Below are 19,175 nucleotides of genomic sequence, written 5' to 3' on the forward strand. Positions count from 1 at the left end.
TTCAGAGACATAAATTGAGTGTAAACAGCATTATCCATAAAATTTACAGATACTTATGTCTTATGGTAATAAAATCAACCCAATAATCTTATTAACTGAGGAAGAAAAGGATTTCAAATATATCGTTTGAGAAAAACACACCTAGCAGTTATTAATTGAGATTAGGGTGGCTCAGAAAGTGATGGGGCTTATGTTCATATGTCTATCATTTGTTTTTAAATAACAGTTTTGTTAAGATATTTATACAAAAGAATAAAACTCATATTTAAATTATATATAGATGGCCCATAATACTGTTCAAATTTATATGAATGTAATTTGCAAAACATTTGTAGAGACACGTAATGAATCGACATGAACATCATGTGTTGTCCTGTAATAAAATCGATTGTTGCCGATACTTTCTTCTTGGTTCCCTCCTATTCTGGATCTCTGCCTACACAAGCAAATTGTTGATAGAACTCCAAAATGACTGATTCTTCAACATCAGTCGGTATAGACCCCACTTAGTTTCACCGAAGTTTCATCTTGATTATCAACATGTCACCCAAAAGCAGCACAATTGCCCTATGTCAAGAACTAAAGTTCCATTAATCTGCTGAACTTAATCTCCGAACCAGGGCTTCATTAGCCTGTTGTTATAAGTTCGGTAATGCCAAGTCTTGAATTTTTGAATGATGCTATCAAATCTTTCGAGGATCATGTTGTTCATTTCTCTGTTGGAAGTTGTAAACACATCAGCACGAGTTCACGCTGAGAGATAACCTAAACGGAACCTAATCAAGGTCCAGAATTACTGACCAGATTATATTTATACTATACAAGGTATTACAACATTATATTAATCATACCTCAAATTGACACAATGATACTCCTGTTTACAAATAATTCAAAGATTCATACGGATCTCATCCTACATCCACCACTTTCGGCCTTTCTGATCCCCGGAAAGAATGGTTAACCACTGCAGCAACCTATGACGATCCTCAGGGCAAAACAAAATCAACCTCATTTTACTGGCCTTTGAACATAAGATTTGTTAGGGTCTTCAGTTTTAAGCTTCGGAGGTCGAATTTCTACTTTCTTGGCCTGCAAATGAACCCAAATAACAGTACATTGAGCCACTATGATTAGCTTTTAAATTGTCCTTAGACATAAAGATCAATTGTTTGTTGCTCATAACAAACTTTTTCTTCTTTTTTTTCCTCCTTCGAAATCAAGGATACAGAGGCACAATCCTATAGAACAGATCCTGTTCAAGTAAGGTCGTCATAACAAAGTATCTAAACCAGCACAACTTACCTTCTTTCCACCCGTCGTAAAATCCCTCCAGCTTGAAACCTGAACATGAATTTGAAAAGGGAAATGAACAAAAGTGAGGGAGAAAAAAATACAAAGTGTCGTTAAACCTAACCACATTTAGGAAAACAAAGTTGATAATTGCATTTCTCATCTCTAGTTACTAACGGAGATCTGTTACTCAGGACAATAGTTGATTTGAAAAATGTCCGAAAAAAGATTTGCAAAGAATTTGGAAGAAATATAACTGCAAACATTCGACTCTAGGGGACAAAACAGAATCCAAAGTGGACATCTCCCCATGATACTTTACATGCATTTGGGGCAAAGCAAAGGAAATTCCAAAGCTTTTGAGGAGAATGATATTTCAATGGCGATAGCATTAAAAGATTGAGTGGGCATTGGTAAAATAATAAGAGGTACATGTTAGGTTTTCATGGAAGCTAACAGGAGAATGGCATCAAAGAATAAGTAGAAGGGTTGTTTCAGTCACATTCAAGGTATTAAATATCGATAATATCGGAAATATCGGTAGTCCAAAAACACAGAAATATCGGGATATTATCAATATCGATAAAAATAATATGGAAACCACGGAAATTGTAAGAAAAACTTGGAAATTTTTATTGAAACTTTGCAGGATGTTTATTTAGTCAATTATCTATTAGTTTATCACAAAAAATTGCAAGGAAATGCATTGCATGATGGATTTAACTGATTTAAGTTGATTATATAGCGAGCTGGCAAATTTTTCACTCTTTGAGGTTCAAATTTCACTTTTTCCCTAAAATTATATATTTTCACTCTTTCCCTGAAATTGAGTCCTTTATCCTAATATAATCTAGACCCCCAGATTAATTTATATTTTCACTTTTTCCCTGAAATTATATAAATTGTGCAATTGAGTCCTTTATCTTAATCTAATCTGGACCCTCCATCTTGATTCTCACTCTCCATCACGCTACCACGTGGCAGCCCACTAACTCTCACCCTATCTCTCTCTCTCTTTTCCCGAGTCTCTCTCGGACCCCTCACTCTCTCTCAGTTCTCAACTCTATCTCTCTCTCGATCTCTCGTTCTCTCACTCCATTTCCCCGATTGCACCCACACCCAGGCACACCCAAATTCATCCACCCCGATGTTAGCGCAGCATCTCCACCACCCTCCTGAACTCTCCCTCCCTCTCCTCTGTCTCTGGGAAGCATGGCGACGCGCAGAGAACTCCATTTCCCCGATCGCACCCACACCCAAGCACACCCAAATTCGTCCACCCCGATGCCAGCGCAACATCTCCACCACCCTCCTGAACTCTCCCTCCCTCTCCTCCGTCTCTGGGAAGCACGGCGACGCGCAGAGGAACCCCGATGACCCCAAGGACACCCAACCTATATTCCGGCCACCTCAGAAGAAAAGGGATTGCTTATTTTGATGGGTTTGAGCGTGGATTGCAGAGAGGGGCGCAGATCTTAGCAGCTGCGACGACGGAGCCTCGGCCGGGGAGTAAAATATGTTGATGTGGCGTTGGGCGCGCTGCTGACTTCTTGATCTTGCGACTATGCCGAGGAAGGAACACGTCTCGACCTTTGGGTTCTAGAGCCTGAAGACAAGGCTGCTAGTTCTGCGAAGTTCAAATATCAAATTCGGCTTTCAATGTGCCGAATGTAGTAACCTGGTAACACCTCACTTCGCCGAGAAGGCTGATGAGATGACCTCTACCAACAAGGACTCGAAAATCCTTGTCGATCGAGACTTGGATTTAGTCGGCCGAGAAGCAATGTTGTTTATCCAAACTGAAGGTTGTTACCGGCCGAGAAACAACGACTCCAGTGCTGTTTATCCAAACTGAAAATATCACTGGTTGCCTTCACAATGATGTTTATCCAAACTGAAGATGTGTCAGCGGGAAAAAGAAAATAAAAATCTCAAGGCTGTTAAGAGGTTTCGCGTAGAGTGAGAGTTTGCGCAGGGCAGTTTGTGTGTTGAATTGGAAGGGGTTCGAATGATGCACTTCCTCCTTTATTTATAGTAGTGAACCTACTCCTGGCCGAACCAGAGACGTACTCAGACTAGAACTCCCTATCCCAATCTGATTATGATTCGGCCAATCCTAGTTCCAATAGGTTTCTGAACTAAGGTCTATAATGAACCAGATTCATTCCCTAATTCTCAGTGCCTTCAGCTTTGAGACCCCTTGTTGTATCAGGATTCGCCTTGTTTGCTTATCCAAATCAATTCTTCTCACAATAGGACTCAGCCAACCTGATTGGGCGGCCTATAGCGGCTGGATGGCCCAGAATACTTCTAGAAGAGTACTGGGCCGAAAACAAACCTAGGCTCGACCCAATAATATTATTTTGGGCTCAAACAACAACATATGAGATCCTAAATATGAATGGATAGTGTCTTTTAATGCCTTGAAATTGGGTTTGCAATCCTAAATATGTATGGATAGTGTCTTTTAAGGTCTTGAAATTGGGTTTGAGACCTTGTGTTGGAGATGGCTAACAACCTCATATTGTCAATTCAGGCTCGGCTATACACATCGTATGTTGTTCGATGTAGGGATAATCAAGAAGATAGAAACAAACCCTCTATTCTCTTGTTCTTTCCCACTGTTCCTCATGCTCCCGTTTCCTTTTCAACATCTCTTTGGTTTCTTCTTCACCTTTTTTCAATCTACCTTCCTCTTCTGAAATCTAAATGAGAATGAAGACAAAGAAACTATTTTAGGGAACCTTCAATAAGCGTAACTCAAAAATCAACATTTCCAGCATGTTGCATACCCTCATTGGCATTTTATGCCTTCACCATTCTTGTTCTGTTAATATATCTCGAACCTTGATTTTTAGTTCTTGCTGGAACTCTTCTGACTGTTCATATTGTTGCTCATATTTTCCCTGTATCATATATAAAAGAGGCATAATGTTTAGCAGCATGTTTCCCACGAAAGGAATTGGAAAGAGCAATAGAAAATAACTTCTTGAATTACTAACCCTGTTTATAAATCTGCCTCATAACAGAGAAGAAATTATAAATATTACAAAATGAATTTAAGGTAACCAAGTAAATAAAGAAGGAACCATAGTTAACAAGTCAAATAAACTGTATGCAAGTAAAAATAAACCTGGATAGTGTTTCAATAACCTATGCTATCGAAGATACATAAAGAGTACTTTGTATGACATTACTCAGAAAACCTGACTCATGAATTATTGTTTTTAATTTTAATGCAAAAGTAACAGAAAATTTCATAAGAAAATAATAAGCAGTACAAAGATAGTGAGCAAGAGGCCCATTTCTGAAAAAGGAAAACAAACAAACATTAAACCTGTAACAACAAAACTAGAGGAAATCAGAAGGACAATTAGAATTTTCAAAGAACTACAAAACAGCTGCTTTCATATCTCTGCTAAAATAAGAAAAAAAAAAAAACTTTTGTCTTTTTACTTTTCAACAAAACTTGCATGACACAAGCTATTATATGTATTTTCAGTAGAGTTATTTCATCTAGGGCATTCTTTATGTGGATATTTAGTTATTTACTACCCTCAACAATATGTATAGCAATTCCCAGGACCACTAATTTACAGATTTTATAATTTCTTTTGGTTGATATTATTCGAGCAATTTAATTGTAAGGATTTATCATGAAAAAAAAAATTATAAGTATCTACTCTGTAAATGATGTCACCAGATTGGTATTAAGGAAAAAATATGTGCAACCTATGCAAACGACAAAAGATTTTGGGAATTGAAAAATACCTCATCAACCAATGATTTTATCTTAGAAGCTGTATCTTTCTTCAACTGCTTCTTCCTTTTTGCTTTAAGTTCTTCTGCAGTCCGCATTAAAAATTTATGAATGTTTTTCCCCTCCACAAACACAAACAACCCCACCCGAAAAGTAAAAACTTGATAATTAAGAATAGAAGATGCATGGAGGACAATTGCATCATGCATTACTTCAGGATTTTAGAATAACTAATTTATCAAAACCCATGTATATGCTTGCACGTGAGGTTTAACCAATGAATAGCAATAACTTTTATATATGCAATTTCGACACTTCATACAGAATTATCACCAAACTACATTTTGCAATCAGCAAACATAACATTAATCTAGGGCCCACGGTAGATCAAAGTTTTAAATAACGCGTTGTGAGACACGCTTAAGGTGTGAAGTGTAGCAAGGTGAAGGGATTTTGCTACAAGGCATTATATGTTTGCAATTGTCCCATTTAGCGAACACTGTTTGGATATAGCATGCACTACACTATTTGCACAATATTGATGAGGTGTAGGCTATATGGACTGTCAATATTCAACAACAACAACAACAACAAAGCCTTTTCTCACTAAGTGGGGTCGGCTATATGAATCCTAGAACACCATTGCGCTCGGTTTTGTGTCATGTCCTCCGTTAGATCCAAGTACTCTAAGTCTTTTCTTAGGGTCTCTTCCAAAGTTTTCCTAGGTCTTCCTCTACCCCTTCGGCCCCGAACCTCTGTTCCGTAGTCACATCTTCGAACCGGAGCGTCAGTAGGCCTTCTTTGCACATGTCCAAACCACCGTAACCGATTTTCTCTCATCTTTCCTCCAACTTCGGCTACTCCTACTTTACCTCGGATATCCTCATTCACAATCTTATCATTTCTCGTGTGCCCACACATCCCACGAAGCATCCTTATCTCCGCTACACCCATTTTGTGTACGTGTTGATGCTTCACCGCCCAACATTCTGTGCCATACAACATCGCTAGCCTTATTGCCGTCCTATAAAATTTTCCCTTGAGCTTCAGTGACCTACGACGGTCACACAACACGCCGGATGCACTCTTACACTTCATCCATCCAGCTTGTATTCTATGGTTGAGATCTCCATCTAATTCTCCGTTCTCTTGCAAGATAGATCCTAGGTAGCGAAAACGGTCGCTTTTTGTGATCGTCGCTAGATTGCTCCGGTCATTAGTGTGGATAAATATATAAATGGATATAGAGATAGGAAAGCAAACACCAGATGTACGTGGTTCACCCATATTGGCTACGTCCACGAAATAGAGGAGTTCTCATTAATTGTGAAGGGTTTACACAAGTACATAGGTTCAAGCTCTCTTTTAGTGAGTACTAGTGAATGATTTAGTACAAATGACATTAGGAAATATTGTGGGAGAATGATCTCGTAATCACGAAACTTCTAAGTTCCGGAGTGTGGTATCGTCTTGACTTGCCTTATCTGTCTCGTAGGTAGACGTGGCATCTTCTCTGGAAGTACTCTTCCTCCATCCAGGGGTGGTATCTTTAACTGGTGGAGATGCACAAGGTAATGTATCAATTTCACTTGAAGCTTACTTGTAGTTTCAGGCTTGGTCAAGCGCGATACAAACCATGTAGTAGGAGTCCTCCAAGTCGATGAGCTAGGGGATCTGCTGAAAGAGGTGACAGACAAGGTAAGCAATCAGAGCTCCAAGCAATCAGTCCCAGATCAGAACTTTGATTTCGAGTTCCGGCTGATTGTTCACATTCTCCCTATCTTGCAAGCAACATGAAGGATAAAAGAGAAGAGATGATATGGGATACTTTTGCTTTTGAAGAAGTAACTTTCCACAGGCTTATTCTTGAACTGGGCTGGAGGGTTTTCTGGTTTCCTCCAGAGTATAAAGCCGACTGAAAAATTTGAGGGTCAAAACAAGTCCATCAAATCTATAGTACGTTCGACCCTGCTGATATGGGATACTTTTGCTTTTGACAGAGTAGTGGATGTATCGGCACGTGTGCTGTTACGCTTGTCTCCACATGCTTCCTTGTATCCTTCTCACTTGCCCTATCTGTTCCTCAGGCAGATGCGGTATCTTCCCTGGAAGCATAAGATGTTGAAGATGAGTACTCGAGAGCAATGCCAGGTAAGTAATCAAGTAAGGGGTTCCAGGCAGTCAGTTCCTGACTGGAAGCTTGATTCCAAGTGCTGACTGATTGCTCTTTTTCTCCTTGTCTTGCAGGTAAGAACAAGGCCAAAGGAAAAGACAGGGAAAAAACATGATATGGGATACTCTTGCTTTTAACCCTGATGATATGAGATATTCTTGCTCTAGTATAGCTTGTTTGCAGAGGTATTATCGGGGGGAAAGAAAGCTGAATATTTTGAAAGGTTTCTTTGGGAGTGCCCTCTCAGATATGAGGAAGGGTTGAGCATTTTTGCAGGTCTGCCTGTCTGTTGGGGATGGAGGTCAACATATATAGGAGTCTCCCTAACAACAAGTAGTAATGCTATTCCTTTACCCTGCTTGGTCATAACACGGTAGTGGGAGCTGCCAGCTTCACATGTTTTAACTCTGTCAGAGCACTTTGAAAAAGTGGTCTGTGGTATCTGGAAAGCTGATGTTGCGTGTAAAGATTACAGACAAGCTTTATCCAAAGAGATCCGGCTCTTGAAGTTGGGAAAGTGGTGCCTCTTCGGTTTTCGAGCAAGCAACCCTGTCGGAGATCTGACTCTCGAGATTCGGAGAACGATGCCTTTTCGATTTTTGAGAAAGCAATCCTGCTAGGGGTTTGGCTCTCGAGATTCGGAGAGCGGTGTCTTCGATTTTTGAGAAAGTAATCATGTTGGGAGTCTGGCTCTCCAGATTCGGAAGGCGGTGCCTCTTCAATTTTGGAGCAAGCAATCTTGTTGGGAGTGTTTTCTCGAATGTGAGAAAAGGTTGGGCATGTTTGCTAGTCTATCTTGCCACGAAGCACAGAGGTTGACACACAGGGACTTTCCAATTATCCAGCAGTGGTACTGTTCCTTTACCCTTGTGGGTAATAATATGGTAGCTAGACCTTCAAAATTTATGTGTCTAAACTTTGTTAGTGCTGTTTCTTTGCTATTCTTTTACCCTTCTTGGTCAGAACGGTGTAGTGGGAGCTGCAAGCTTCACGTGTCTCAACTTTGTCAGAGAACTTTGGCAAAGTTATCTGTGGTACCCATGAGCTAATGTTGCGTGTGGGAAGTGGGTGATTGAACAGTAAGATTCATGTGCTTTCTACTTCACCAGAAATCTTCGACATAATGCCCATAATTTCCGCAAAGCTGACAGGTGCTAACAAGGCTGGAAAAGTAGGTGCCTCTTCGAATTCTGAGATCGGCCCTCGTGGTCTCTGAGCAGCCCAGCTTTTGAGAAAGCAAGCGCCTCTTCGATTTCTGAGATCGGCCTTCGTGGTCTTTGAGCAGCCCAACTTTTGAGAAAGCAAACGTCTCGTGGTCTCTGAGCAGCCCAGCTTTTGAGAAAGCAAACGCCTCTTCGATTTCTGAAGCTCCGTCGAGTGCAGATTTTTATAGAGGCTGGCATTAAGTTCCAAAGCACACTTGAATCTCCACCAGTAGAAGCTCCATTCTTGCACTTCTAAGATCTTGATTTGTCCGACCTCTTCTCTCTTCAACACCTTTGAAAATGTATGGCCCCTCCGACCGTCATTTTGACTTGAACCTTGTTGAAGAGGCAGCACGCCTTCTCCAGACAACATATGGCGTCCATCCTTCGTCTCCCCTACTGGTCCTCTTACCGTTGGGGATTCCGTGATGAAGAATTATATGACCGCTGCGGTAGTGGCCAGGAACCTTCTCACTCCCAAAGATAACAGACTACTTTCCAAACGGTCTGATGAGTTGGCTGTTAAGGATTCTCTGGCTCTCAGTGTTCAGTGTGCAGGTTCTGTGTCTAACATGGCCCAACGCCTATTTGCTCGAACCTGCCAAGTTGAATCTTTGGTGGCTGAAGTGATGAGTCTCAAACAGGAGATTAGAGGGCTCAAGCATGAGAATAAACAGTTGCACCGGCTCGCACATGACTATGCTACAAACATGAAGAGGAAGCTTGACCAGATGAAGGAATCTGATGGTCAGGTTTTACTTGATCATCAGAGATTTGTGGGTTTGTTCCAAAGGCATTTATTGCCTTCGTCTTCTGGGGCTGTACCGCGTAATGAAGCTCCAAATGATCAACCTATGCTGCCTCCTCCTTCTAGGGTTCTGTCCAGTACTGAGGCTCCAAATGATCCCCCTCCAGTGCCTGCTCTTTCTGGGGCTCTACCGACTGCTGAGACTTCTCCTAAGCAACCTTTGTGAAGGCTCCCTCTTGTTTGTTTATTTTGACTCATGTATATGTACGTATTTGTGACTTATCGGGGATATCAATAAATAGCTTTCCTTCATTTCAACGTATTGTGTTAAATACACCAAAGCCTTCTTCGCTAAGTTCTCTGAATTTTCTTTTGTTGAAGCTTGTATGTTGAAGCTTTGTGAGTGGAGCATGTAGGTTGAGGTAGTATTCCCTTAATTTCCCGAGTGAGCTTCGTAAGAGATAGATTGCCTCCATAGTTGAGCGCCCTGGCATGAACCCGAATTGGTTGTCCGAAACCCGTGTCTCTTGCCTCAATCTATGCTCAATGACTCTCTCCCAGAGCTTCATTGTATGACTCATTAGCTTAATACCCCTATAGTTCATGCAATTTTGTACGTCGCCCTTATTCTTGTAGATAGGCACCAAAGTGCTCGTTCGCCACTCATTTGGCATCTTCTTCGTTTTCAAAATCCTATTGAAAAGGTCAGTGAGCCATGTTATACCTGTCTCTCCCAAAACTTTCCACACTTCGATTGGTATATCGTCTGGGCCTACTGCTTTTCTATGCTTCATCTTCTTCAAAGCTACAACCACTTCTTCCTTCCGGATTCGACGATAAAAAGAGTAGTTTCTACAATCTTCTGAGTTACTCAACTCCCCTAAAGAAGCACTCCTTTCATGTCCTTCATTGAAAAGATTATGAAAATAACCTCTCCATCTATCTTTAACCGCGTTCTCTGTAGCAAGAACTTTTCCATCCTCATCCTTGATGCACCTCACTTGGTTTAGGTCCCTTGTCTTCTTTTCCCTTGCTCTAGCTAGTTTATAGATATCCAACTCTCCTTCTTTGGTATCTAGTCGCTTATACATATCGTCATAAGCCGCTAACTTAGCTTCTCTCACAGCTTTCTTCGCCTCTTGCTTCGCTTTTCTATACCTTTCACCATTTTCATCGGTCCTATCCTTGTATAAGGCTTTACAACATTCCTTCTTAGCCTTCACCTTTGTTTGTACCTCCTCATTCCACCACCAAGATTCCTTTTGGTGTGGGGCAAAGCCCTTGGACTCTCCTAATACCTCTTTTGCTACTTTTCGGATACAACTAGCCATGGAATCCCACATTTGGCTAGCTTCCCCCTCTCTATCCCACACACACTGGGTGATTACTTTCTCTTTGAAAATGACTTGTTTTTCTTCTTTTAGATTCCACCATCTAGTCCTTGGGCACTTCCAAGTCTTGTTCTTTTTTCTCACTCTTTTGATATGTACATCCATCACCAACAAGCGACGTTGATTAGCCACGCTCTCTCCTAGTATAACTTTGCAATCCTTACAAGTTATACGATCCCCTTTCCTCATTAGAAGAAAATCTATTTGTGTTTTTGACGACCCACTCTTGTAGGTGATCACATGTTCTTCTCTCTTCTTAAAGAAGGTGTTGGCTAAGAAGAGATCATATGTCATTGCAAAATCCAAGATAGCTTCCCCATCCTCGTTTCTCTCCCCAAAACCATGGCCACCATGAAAACCTCCATAGTTGCCTGTCTCCCTGCCCACGTGGGACTGTCAATATTCAATAAATTAAAATTCATGATTTGTGCAAACACTTAAAAACTTGTTTAAACCCTTTCTTTTCCACAATAGACATCAACCACCATCTTCTTCTATGTCTAATTTTACGCCTCCAACCGGCCACCCAAAAATAAAATCCCTAGAATCCCAAAATCTTACAAATTAACAAAAAAGCAATTATTTTGAGTTTTCGACCGTAACCCACTGCTTGCTTGGAATATTTGATTTTTAATTCAAGTTTAAGGTGTTGTCGGACTTGAATTATATATATCTGGGTTGATTATTATGCATGGATGGTGACATTGTGGTTGAATTGTGTTTTGGTTGATTACTAAGCATGAACAATGAAACTGTTGTACTACTATTCATTTTAGTTCATTATGTCTTGGAAGGCTTACGCCCATGAGCGGTAGGTCTCGGGTTCGAGACTTGGGAGCAGCCTCTCCATAAATGGGGGTAAGGCTAGCCGACATTCACCTCTCCCAGACCCTGCGTAAAGCGGGAGCCTTGTGCACTGGGTACGACCTTTTTATGTCTTGGAAGGCTTACGCCTTGTGTAGGGCTACATCCCACACCTCGCTTTACGCCTTCATGATTTCGAATAGAAAAATCTTGGCAGAAAGACAAACAACAAAGAAATAAACTCTGTAAATGACCTTTGGCTGCACTGACTTGGCTAATGATATAATCCCTTTCCTGTTGATCAAGTAATAGTTGTTAAGCTTTTGCCAATGCTGCCAAGAAATCAAAAACCCAAGGTTAAATTTAAGAAAGCATTGAAATTTAGAAATACAAATGACCATTAATAAATCTATGAATCTGCATCCATGTTCCTCTGTACAAAATACAAATATAATCATCGCCAAACATCACACTGTCAACAGCTTCCTGCCAACAAGGGAATGACATCAAATTGTGTTATCTTGCACTTGTCCGAAGGAAAGACTACCAACCTAAAAAAAATACTAACACGCCTATGACAAAGTCAATATCTATTTTTCTTTTTTTTTTGGGAGAATCCAAAGACTTCATGGATAATATTTAGTGGTTGCAACAAGTTCTGCCTAGCTATGAACAAAATGTCCACAATCTAACACCGAAATACCAAATTCACGGATAATTCAGTCTAATTTATTTTATTTTTTTTAACCTGAAGCCATCCATGATCATGTCCCTTTATGTAAGTTTCCAATATTAGGGGTTAGTTATGGGCTGAATTATGTCACAAACATTAGAATCTTCAGATTAAGTTTCCAAAAGTAAACTATACATTTATTTATATATTCAACTTATGTTTAAAAGAAATAAAAAGCAAACTGTAATAACCATATTTGAACCAAACAAATGGTATAAGACATAAATTTAAGCACCTCCAAATGCCTCCTTAGCCTTTGGATGCTTGCATTTATCAGGGTGAACCATTAAGGAACTGTAAGAAATTCAAATAAAAATATGCATCAATCAGTAATTGAATCACAAGTAAGAAACCACCAACAAACGGCCATACCATTTTGATTTGAAGGAGGGAATTACCTTACGGAACTGCATGCATCAAAGGGTAAGTTAAGATACTCAAAAGGATTTAACTTGAAGCAGGAGAGGATCCTACATATTTTTTTGAAATGCACAGAAAAAGTTGATTAGATATTTGTGACTGCCTACAAATGCTTGTGTGTTTTTGTGTGCATATTCTCATAAACTGACAACACCAAGTAATTTACATAGTTGATCAATTAGATGGCCATCAACCAATGCAACTAGAACACAAAATTAAAAGGAAAAAAAACCAACGAAAAAATAGAAGAATGTGGGCAGCCTCCCAATCCCCTTTTTACACTTGAAAATCAGCCCATTAGCATTGTTTATGTTCTTCAAATCTTCTCTGCTATTAAGTGTCTCCCTGATGTCATTCCCCATCACTACCAATATCTTGCAATTTCTAAACAAGAAAAACCATAGAAGGTTCTTTGAATGGGCAAACCACTAAGCATTACCCCTCCTAAAGGTTATAACTACATGAACCAACCAACCTTCTCAAACTATCCGTCCCTCTCTAAGTTTTTTTTTTTTTAAAAAGAAAGAAAAGATCGCTCGAAATTCTCATTCGACATTTAAATACAAATTGCGGTACCATACTTTAGCGAGAGAAGACTCCCAAGCAAGAACTCTCATTTGCTGACTGGGGAATGTTAAGCTCCAAAAATATCAATCCTCCTCTCAGTACTTCAAAACCACAGAAAGCAAAGCACCCTCATCTCTCTCACAACTTGAACACTTGCCTAAAATTATATTCGACAATACGTTCACACTCAGCTAGCTATGACCCGTTATTCCTTTCTCAAACAATACTACATAAAATATTCTTCTAATCACGTCCAATCACATTTAACGGATAACGGTGCATAACACAATCCGCAGCTCCACAGAACTTGTCAAATTCTTCTACGAATAAGCAATTTCAATAAACTGCACGCCTCGTTGATAAATCGAATACACAGCAAACCAATTATACATATTTCAACCAATTCAATTTCAATCAGGGGAAAACAAATTGCAGCGAAGTTAATTTCAGTCAGCCTTTTTTCCCATTTGATTGCGGAGCATGATAAATAATCCTATCCCCCGAAACCCTAGTTTATACAATTAAACTGTCATCACATCCGCATACATATAACATACATACATACTTGCATGCATACATGTAGGCATACGCACATGCACACACACACACACACACAGAGACCTGAGGACTTGGTTGTCCCTCTCAACTTCACTAACTTCGGCGAAGAAGTTCTTGAGAAGCAAATCGTCGTCCATGGATGTCTCTCTAAAGCTTCGCCGCGGAGATTGAAATGTCAAAAATAGCGTTTTCAATCTTCCTCCCTGCCCAACTCTGCTTTTGATTTTAATCAGGTGAGTTGACTCGGACACCTGCCCAACTCACTACCGAAATGGTCGGGTCCGGTGGATGAATTGAACCGGTTTCAAATCTAGGTCCATTTATTGAACCGGTGGATTAATTTGTTTACAATGTTACAAGTGTTGTAGTCCTATTAGATTAGGAATGTGATTGTGTAAATCCTAGTATATCTTGAAATATCTCACATATTCCTATTAGAGTAGATTACCTATTAAATGTTGTAATCATAAAGGGTAAGAAATTAATTTTCCTTACTACTATAAATAAATGGCACAATGGGGTGGAATAATACACCCACAATTACACATCCCTCTTCTTCTTCTCTATTTCCGCACATTTCTCTCTCTCTATGGCCTCCATCATTGTTCAATAAATTATGACTATAACACGTTATCAGCATGATTTTGACGTTGCACTAACAAGAGAGTTTGATCTTCAATTAGGGGAGTATTACGTTTTAATAATTCTTTTTGTAATTAATTTATTATTTTGAATTGATCTACATGTTATTGATTCAATTTAATTTTTTTGTGTTGAACGTGATACAACGCATTAAAGATGAAATTCCGGCTTTTTGAGATGGATCTTCTACAAATTCAAAGGTTTTTGTTGTTTTCTGCTAATCAGGTATACTTAAAATAAAGTAAGATATTTGAAACGACCATGAAGCATGAAAACATTCTTTATGATGCATGAACCCCTATGTTTACATTTTCCTTCCGATATATATATATATATATATATATATATATATATATATATATATATATATATATTGTATATGTTCATATTTTTGTCAATATATATATTTGTTTCATGCATCACACAATTAAATGGTTATGTGGAATATGTGAGTCAAAGTATAAAATTAAATTAGAAGCATATTTAGGGTTTCCTAAAACGCTAGGGGATTTCGAAAAAATAGGGGAACTTGGACATGGTGCGGCACACCCACTGCACCACCGTGGCATTGTGTAAACAACCAGGCCATAGGCCTGGTTTAGATTCCTTCACCACGGGCCTGCAGCCCTGCCCACACTAACGCCCGCAAGCATTTATGCTTGATGGACCTCGTTGTTGCCTCGACCCATAGCCAATTCCACCAGCCCAGTCGGCTGAGTCCTCTCCCACAAGTTTGCGTCAGCCAGCCCACAGGGCTGGGCCTTGTCCCACGTGCATAAAGCTTGCGGCCTAGTTTTCCGAGCCTGCCCGTGACCCTTCCCCCCCCCTTTTTCGGTCCAAACAAAGAACCCAGCTACGGCTGGGGTTCCTCTCACTCTCGTAAGGCCTTTGGGCTTATTTTTAATTGGACCCGTGGCCTGTAGTCCACCCCCGAGGCCTTAGGGCCTTGCCTACTCACGGCACCCAACCTAAATATTTTTTGGGCTATATTTTCGACCCAATAATATTATGTTAATATTATTTTGCTTCTACAATCGACCATGTATGGCCCGATTTATTGAATTAATTAAAAGTGACCTGCAGTCCATTAATCTGATAATGAATCCAAAATTATTGACCTGAAAATCACTTTTGGACATTAACGATTCAATAATTTATTTTTATACTTTGAACCGTTGACATACTTTCGTAGTAACGAAACTCTCACACTTGAGTTCTCGAAGAAACTCAAATCCACTACACTTAGTTGTGTATTTCATTCTGTGTTATTGCAAGAACCTCTTTTTTATGAACTAAACGTTCATAAATTAAATTGAACCTGTAGTTTCATAAAACAATACACTAATGAAAACCTGACGCTTTTCATGAAAACCATGTCTTAGAACTCGAATGTTCTAACTTTAATGCTTATGGATTATTCATTCCCATAGAACTGATCACAATCGTGTTCCCTCCAATTCGGTGGATTGTCGAACCGTCATAAGTTTGATTTTCCTGATTTGGACATTTATAATATAAACCATTTTATATAGGGTACAAGACGTGAATCTCCACTTGACTATCAAGAATCTGAGAAACCATTGACGCCAGCAGTGGCATGGAAGAGCTGAATAAGCCTCCGCCATGATCTTCATTCAAAGACTTATGCTCGAAGCATTACCAACAGAAATACCTCATGAACGAGGATTCCATGGCTCTTTGGCTCACTCTCATGGACCGTTTAATCATGAAAGATATTGCCTGAAGCACACCATGATTACGTCCATGAATAAATACGATTCTGAAGTTTATAAATCCGATCGAATTTTTACTAGAGAATACTTTTCTCGTCCTTCCATGTTTCTAACTCACCCCTAAAGCAGCAGTGTAGAAAGCAGAAGTTTACCAAATTCTCGGATCTGATTATTACCACAAACATATGATAGAATCAGGGCCTGCCAAGGTGTGGCATTATGCCCAAAGCATGATGCTTGGTACCTAAGACCTAAAACTTCATGAATAAGGGGTAGTATCCCCGAACCTTAACCCTACAGAATCTACTTCCGTCTTGATGGAATAAATCAGTGGTTATGCACTTGTTCGTGCCCCTACCAATATTGTTGAGGAGAACCATTCTAGTAGTCAATATGTGAGACTAATTTTGCTCCATCAAACATCGTTGGAAGAGCAAAATTTTGACATGGACGGCCTTGTTGGCTGAATCCCCTTAGTAAACCATTTACTTTGTGAACATTTTCCATGTTCCTGGATTCAAGTTTGGTGTATGTTTTACTTATGGATAATCTTATTGATATTGTCATCGAATATAAGTTAATTGAATCATGTTTCTTAATACATGTGACCGATTCAATTAAACACGTGATTAAGTAGGAAAATGGGGAAGTTAGTTGTCTGGATGAATGTGATACTACACACACTAATTGTACACATAAATCACATCTCTAACGACGACTTCAGGTATATCCAACTTGATTAAGAACATTTGGCACGCTCCTCGTTGTAAGAATGGTACTAAATTATCATTCAAGGGACTTAAATTCTCCCTGTCGTTAAGTTTTTAAGGATATTCGAGATGACAATGATCATAAATGAACCACTGAAGAAAATAGAGTGAAATATCTTTGCACTACCTCCAAAAATGAGCCTGAAGCTTTAATTTAGGGCCAATGGGTTGTCTCCCAACTAGAAACACACCACATGTGGCCGGCCTGGAGCCAGGTGATTCAAGCAGTTTACTTGTTTTGACATGACCTTTTGGGACAAATAGGTCAAGCAATGATGCTACGACGCATCTCCTTACCCGAAGTAAGGATCTTGTGCCTACAAGCACACTTTGCCAAAACCCGCTCGTTTTGGGAAATTTGATTTCTAAATCATCCCTAGCAAAGATACGAAACGACTCTCTTTTCATAGTGGATTCAAGTGACATATGTGGACTAATCCAACAAAAATGCAGACCATATAAATACTTGTGGTTTTGGTTGATGAATCGACAAACTGGTCACATGTTTGTCCACACACATTGCTGCTAAACCTCATGGTCGATTAAGGGTTCACCACCCTACTTATCCCTTAAGGTCCGAGAGACTAGATAATGCCGAAGAGTTTATATCGACAGTTTTTCGATAAAGTATTGCATGTATTTTGGGTTTATAATTGAACATTAAATTCCCATGTTCACCCTAAATAGCCTCGCCTAGTGATCATAAAGCACAATTTAAATGATTGCCCGAATTTTGGTAAACATACCAAGTTTTTTGGTTTTTGCCTAAGGCTATGCAATCTTGTACGCAACTATGGTGGTCCACATTAAGGCCCATTGCCACCCAACCTATATGACATTACAATTGGTTACTGGGTACGAAACTAACGATTTTCGTATTTACACATTTGGGTGAGCATTCCATGTGCCAAGTTGCGCCACCACAACGTACCAACATGGGTCTTCAAAGAAGGATGTGAATCTTTGTCGATCATGATTCTCTTTCACACTAGCTCTCTTCGAGCCCTTGCACGCGATTTCTTTACAGCTCATTTGCGGGTTGTCACTTTAATGAGACAATCTTCCCGTCGTTAAGGGGAGATAAGAACGTCAACGTTCCTAGAGAACGGTGGGAATTTGCGTAGATGTTGCCCACTGTCTCATCTCGATCCCCATACTGCACAAGTGTGATAAGCAAGTGCGATAAATTCTAGCTTTCAGAATGTTCCCCCAGATGCATTCCTCTGATCTAGCTAAAGTGACGAGATCATATACCAACTGCAAACATACCTGTAAGGATAGACGTACTTAACAGACGTCGAGTCAACATCCATAGAGGGTGTGCCGGCCTTGTTGGACGATTTGGACGCCCCTGTTGGACGGTCTAGTACACCGACGGATAGCCAATCAATCTGTCTTGGCTTGGAGCACAACAGATCACTCGGTTTGTAGGATTCACTTCCCTAGAAGAGGAAGACATGGCACAATAATGAATCTAAACTCGATCGATGTCTCAAATCATTTCCATCTCATGAGATTAATCCGGATTACTCCCAAGACTTGAAGTTCTTGGTCCAGTATACTAGTTTATATGAGAAAATGGAATTGAAATGAGATTACCATCGATGATGTTTTCACTTATATGGTAGCTACCGACATAAATGAAAAGCGACGATATCGAACCCTGTTCCTTTGATTAAGTGACAACGTATAATTGATTGGACAACCGAAATTACAATCCAGGTCAAATTCATTACCAAAGTGTGTATTAGACCTGTCGTTCCTATACTGCCCAAGGTAACCCTGTTGTGTTCCAAGTGGGAAAGGAAGCATTATGAGATGAATGAAATAGTGCAATATGATGTACGCCTTACGACGCAAGGTTTCTCTCAAACGTCCTGTGATTGATAGCAGCATTATGAAATGTGGTTAGTGTTTTCTCCATGGGGATATAGATATGGAGATTTACATGTAAGTTTCCGAAGAATTACATGGAGTGGTTCAAATAGTTCCAAAATCACGGAACACCCTCTTAACTTGTTTAAGGCGTTCACTTACAATCCGACTAATATGGTATACCTATTTAAGTGATTATTTGATCGGTCAGGGATGAATTATGCCCTTGCATGTTAAACTATGAAGTTTTATTTTGAATTGCTAGAGTTACAGTTTATGTCGTTAACATGAATCTCGCTAAAACTCCGGAAGAGCTTGAGAAAACTGCCTTGCACCTGAAGATGAAATTTGAGATGAAGGACCTTGGGAAAACTCGTTTATGCATTGACCTAAAGTTCAAAGCATTGTTCTAATAACATTTTGGTCTACTAGTCGAACTACACCTTGAATGTGTTACTTTTGAGTATACCTTTGATCGTCCATACGTTATATGCAAATGAGACCCT

General features: G+C 39.7%; 1 pseudogene; it reads right to left on the reverse strand.

The window, feature by feature from the left end:
- Positions 1–761: 761 nt before the first annotated feature.
- LOC126614884 (J domain-containing protein spf31-like) lies at positions 762–13,865 on the reverse strand (annotated as a pseudogene).
- Between the last annotated feature and the right edge of the window lie 5,310 nt (positions 13,866–19,175).

Source organism: Malus sylvestris, chromosome 3 (genome assembly GCF_916048215.2).
Source record: "Malus sylvestris chromosome 3, drMalSylv7.2, whole genome shotgun sequence".
NCBI lineage: Eukaryota > Viridiplantae > Streptophyta > Magnoliopsida > Rosales > Rosaceae > Malus > Malus sylvestris.